The sequence below is a fragment of the Lipotes vexillifer genome, unplaced genomic scaffold (genome assembly GCF_000442215.2).
Source record: "Lipotes vexillifer unplaced genomic scaffold, Lipotes_vexillifer_v1.1 scaffold584, whole genome shotgun sequence".
Classification (NCBI taxonomy): Eukaryota; Metazoa; Chordata; class Mammalia; order Artiodactyla; family Lipotidae; genus Lipotes; species Lipotes vexillifer.
In genome coordinates this window covers 1,108,165-1,113,865 of record NW_006783036.1, presented here as the reverse complement: position 1 = coordinate 1,113,865, position 5,701 = coordinate 1,108,165, and positions in this window count along the sequence as shown.

The window sequence follows — 5,701 nt, the reverse complement described above, 5'->3', positions numbered from 1 at the left end:
GAAAGAAGGCTTGGAGAGGTTAAATAACTTGTCCAAGGTCACTGAGCTAATAAATGCCAGAGTAGGATTGGATTTAACCCTGGTCTGACTGACTCCAAAGCTATGGTCTGAACCACTACTCTAAACCACTTCAAAAGAAAAAAAGAAAAACAGCAGAATTTTAATAAATACCTTCTACTTACAGTATACTCCCCATTATTAAATAACTTCTCAACTAACCAAATTTTATCTAGTGTCTACAGTTGAAGCTATCTAAAATGCAAAGTTAATCATACAAGGGAACCATGCATTTTTTCTAATTTATTCTAACTATAAAGATGATCTCGGGCTTCCCTGGTGGCGCAGTGCTTGAGAGTCCGCCTGCCGATGCAGGAGACGCGGGTTCGTGCCCCGTTTCGGGAGGATCCCACGTGCCGCGGAGCGGCTGGGCCCGTGAGCCATGGCCGCTGAGCCTGCGCGTCCGGAGCCTGTGCTCCGCAAATGGGAGAGGCCACAACAGTGAGAGGCCCGCATAACGCAAGGAAAAAAAAAAAAAAAAAAAAAAAAAAAAAAGATGATCTCACTAATAGATGTTCTAATTAAATTTTCTTGACCTTACAAAATTTTAAATCAGGTGTACCAACAATATTCAGAATAAGGCTTTCTCTTCCTACATATTTCTTTGTAAAATTCAAGAAAATATATTCCTGTAAGTATTTTTTAAAAATATTTATCTACTCCTAGGTATATACCCAAGAAAATTAAAAACATATGTCTGCACAAAAACTTGAAAAAGTTTATAGCACCATTACTCATAACAGCCAAAAAGTGGAAACAGCCCAAACTGATGAATGGATAAACAAATGTCGTATATCTATCTATACAATGGAATATTACTTGATCATGAAAAGGAATGAAGTGAATGCTACAAACATGGATCAACCTTAGAAACATTGCCAAGTGAAAGAAGCCAGATACAAAAGGTCACATGTTGTGTGATTCCATTTACATGAGATGTCCAGAATAGGCAAATCCATAGAGACAGGAAGTAGATTAGTGGTTGCCAGGGAATAAGGGGAAGGAGCAATAGGAAGTGACGGCTAATGGGTACAGTTTCTTCTTGGGGTGATGGAAATGTTCTAAAATTAGATAGTGGTAACAGTTACACAAGTCTGTGAATATGTTAAAACCACTAAACTGCATACTTCAAAGGAGTGAATGTTATGTGAAATACCTATCAATAAAGCTGTATTTAAAAAATATCTAGCTATACCAATTATTCAACCTATATAATCAGTAAAATATTTTTCCCAATGGAAACAACTTTAAGTAAATATTATGGGACTTCCCTGGCGGCACAGTGGTTAAGAATCCGCCTGCCAATGCAGGGGACACGGGTTTGAGCCCTGGTCCGGGAAGATCCCACATGCCGTGGAGCAACTAAGCCCGTGCGCCACAACCCCTGGGCTTGTGCTCTGGAGCCCGCAAGCCATAACTACTGAGCTCACGTGCCACAACTACTGAAGCCTGCATGCCTAGAGCCCGTGCTCCGCAACGAGAAGCCACCGCAATGAGAAGCTGGCGCACCACAACGAAGAGTGGCCCCCGCTCGCCACAACTAGAGAAAGCTCGTGTGCATCAACAAAGACCCAATGCAACCATAAATAAATAAATAAATAAATAAATATTATATCATTTCCTTGTATATATTTTCCTTTTCTCTAGTAATAAAGATTTATAATTGTACAAATCCTGTTTTTTCATGTCTGCTAATACCAAAAGTTGAGTACTAATCCTTCTGCCAGCAGAAAACAAAGCTCAAAACAAGGATAATTAGTAATGTCTCTGAAGAACACTTTAATATAATCACGTGTATAGACACCATAGCAAATACCATCATCTGTATAAAATCAGAATACAATTTACGAAGGAAAAGTAAGTCCAATAGCCCTCCTATCTTTTTACAAATGACTCCATCCATTTTGTCTTTCAGGTTTGAGCCAGCTCTTAAAAACCATGATGCTACTTTGAATTTGCCTATAATGCTCTGAGTTACCATTCTCAAAATATTTCTCATCTTTAGAAAACTAAGCAAAACTCAAGTGTAGAAAACAAAAGTCCCAGTGCCTGGAGATTATCTATGCCATTTACAAAGGAAAAATACTTCAATAGGTGTCCCTTAGGCCTCATGGAATCTAAATTCAGGCACTAATGACATGAACCATGATAAGATGTCCTAATGAAACAAGACAGACCACTGTTGTTACAGCAGAGTGATATGGTGGATAAAGTTTCACCTAATTAGGTGAGTTCCATGGAAGAAAAAGTTTGGTGTTAGCACTGTTCAATAACAACTGTAACCAGGATCTAGAAATCACTATGAAAAGGAAAACTAAACATTAATTTACTAATCTCCATATAAAACCCACTATTAAAAAAAAAAGACTTGCCTAAGTTTCGTCATCAACTTTAAAAAGAGAAACCTCAAGGTTTTTAAATAAGTTTTCATAATAAATGCCTTGTCAGTATGTTATGCTTAGGAAAATTGCTTGTTGGAAGTAGGACACATACAGAGCTACAATTTTTTTTTTTCAAATTATGCTAGTTCTGACATATCTTAGGTGCTTAAAATCGAATGAAGTTTATAACAAGATACTTAACTTCAAAGGACTTTTCCAATTTATTAATAATAAAAATAGCTACTATTTCAGTGCTTGCTATGTTCACGGACAGGCCTTCTGTTTACCCATATTATATCTCTGAACTCTCCCAACAGGTCTACGGAGCTAGGTGCTAGGATGATCGTGTCACTGCATACAGACTGAAGGACTGCCCAAGGTCACGTGACTAAGAAGTGCCAGAGTGTCTGACCCAAGAGTGTCTGACTCCAAAGCTTAAGTTTCTACTTGAATAGCTCAGGAACAAAGCACTGAACACCTTTAAAAAGAAAACAAAAAACAACACAACTATTCAAGTTCTTCATCCCTATGAAACAGTAAGAAACAATCTCTATTCAAAAGTTATCAGACAAACGTAAACTATTTTTTTTATAATGGAAGAACTCACTTCAAATATATAATGTACACATTCCTTTGAAAAGCAAAACATTGTAAGTATGAATACAAAACAGTAAATTAGTAGAGACTCATTATAAAATCCAGAGATGAATGTACTCCACAGCCTAGACTGCCTCTGGGAAAAAATTCCTACTAACAAAGACTAAACTGAAAACTGATGCCTTCCCACTCCATGTCTTCACCTCTTTCTTGACCTGACCTGGGTCCTGAGATTTGGATCTGCTCAGATACCAGAAGAACCTTTATAAAAACCTGTGTACAATTTGCAAAACTTCAAAACCATTCCTTTTGAAGAGAGAATTATGTATTCCATCACTCATTACAACATGAGGCTGCATGTAAGTTTTCTTATTATCACACATCGAAATTTTTACCTTTCCAAACAAAAAGCTCTATTATGGAGATCTGACTGAATTTCTGAGTATTAATATTGTCAGGAAGTTATGTGTTTTCAGAAAGAGAAAAGAATGAACATTTTCTTAGCCCCTACTAGGGAATCATACACCAATTCAGTCCTCATGGCAACCTCAGAGACCCCAAATGGGATGGCTTTCAGATGACAATTCTCTCCCCTCTTCTCTGGGACTCACACTTGGCAAGTTTTCAGGGGTCAGGCTTATTTTACATGCCCATCCCTCTTGCCATTGCTGACTCAAACTAAGGAAGATACGTGATGAAAAATGTTCTTCGTCCCACAGGTATCCACTGAGTGCCTACTGTGTGCCAGGCGCTGGAGATTCAGCACTGACAAAGCAGACAGATTTCTTGTGTCTGCTTGTGGAGTTTTCATTATAGTTTGAGGAAAGAGACAAAATAAGTAGGTAGAACATGTATCATATGGTGGGTGGTGATGTATACTATGGAGAAAAGCAAAGCAGGCAAAGGAAATTGGGAACAAGGCAATTTTAATTTTAAGTAAGGTGGTTAGAAAAGGCCTCCGGGAAGGAGGTGAGAGAGTGAGCCTGCAGACAGCCTGACAGAAGAGCACTCAGGCAGAGGGAACAAGTGCAAAGGCCCTGAGGCAGAAGGAATGCCTGGTACGATTCAGAATCAACAAGGAGTCAGCTTGGCTGGAGCAGAGAAATCAAGGGGAGAAGAGTAGGTGATGAGAGGTACACTACTCATTAGGCTTCTGCTCAGAGGGAGCTTGGAAGTCCTTAGAGTTCAGCTAAGAAGTGGCATATTTTACCATCATGATTTACAGACTCACTCGGCTGCTTTGTTGAGAACAGACTGAGGGTGAAGAAGCACAGAAACAGGAAGGCCCTTAGAAGACGAGCCCAGGAATCCAGGAGAGAGAGGGAATCCCGGAGGTAGTGCAGAACAGAAGCTGGCGAGACTGTGAAGGTAGCTCTGATGGATCTGCTGATGGAGTGGATGCTGGTACCAGAGAAAGAGGCTGTGCCGTAGAGAGGGGGGCCACCACCCCTGATGCCAAGGTCCCCAGAGTCGTCCCAGTTCCTGCTCCACCTGAAGATTCCATTGTTCAGCTCTCCCTCCAGCATCCTTCCAATAAACCCCCTCTTCTCTAAGATTTTTTTTTTTTTTTAATTTTTTGGCCACACCTCACGGCATGTGGGATCTTAGTTCCATGACCAGGGATCGAACCCACACCCCCTGCATTGGAAGTGCAGTCTTAACCAGTGGACCGCCAGGGAAGTCCCTTTTCTAAGATTTTAGAAAGTACTTGCAACCAAAATCAACTCAACTACTAAAGTTACTATCGTTTTACAAATGAGAAACCTGAGGTATAAAAAAGGTTCAGCGCTCATCCAAGGCACAGCAGTTCCTGGGTAGCTGAGTTCAGATGTGAACACACAAGTCTGCCTGGCTCCCGAAAGCCTGTGCCACACTGCCTCCCAGGCCTTGACTAGTCCTCTACCTGCAAACAGGCACAGAGAGCATAAAAGCAAAACAAAACCAAAAGCAAAAGTGGGAGGGAAGTAGGGAGAAAAGGTCAGCAAGAAAACCCGCTTCAGGGCCAGCATTTCACAAGACGTGAGAAGCAGGATCATCCTGTTACGGAGACCTACCTCCCTCTCCCTCCACCCCACAGGGTCAAGGGCCTCAGCAACTCTGTTCTGCAAACACATGGAAGTCCCAGCTCTGTACCAAGTTGAAAGCTCCAACTGTCTCCATCCAGAAGAAGAGAGGAAATGGGGCTCAGGTTGACAGATCACCTTTCCTTTGGTCTTATCATCTCCCTACACTGCCACAAAATAGTTTTCTTCCCCCTCTGGTCACAAAAACAGTTAATGTTATTATTGTTGGCTCAGCACTCAGAGTGATCTCACAAGGATCCACGTTTTAACACAAAAATAAAATGTTGTGTTCCCTGAGGTAACAGTCATACCAGTCCTACAAAAAGCATACATTTTAAGCTGCAAATTTGAGAGGACAGTACACAGGTGCCTCAATTTTTTTTCAATAGTCAGTAAAGTTGTTTGGGGAAAAAGAAAGGATAAAAAATTTTTTTGGTAATTTGAGTTATTTCAGAGTAAATAACCACTTGCTTCTTAATCCATTCATAAAATCATTCAATGCAATTAAAAGGGATATGCTGAGAGTTTCAAATTTAAGCTATCATAAAGATCAGTCATCAAATCTTAGAGCCAGAAAGGAGCCTTACCTAACCACCACTCTTT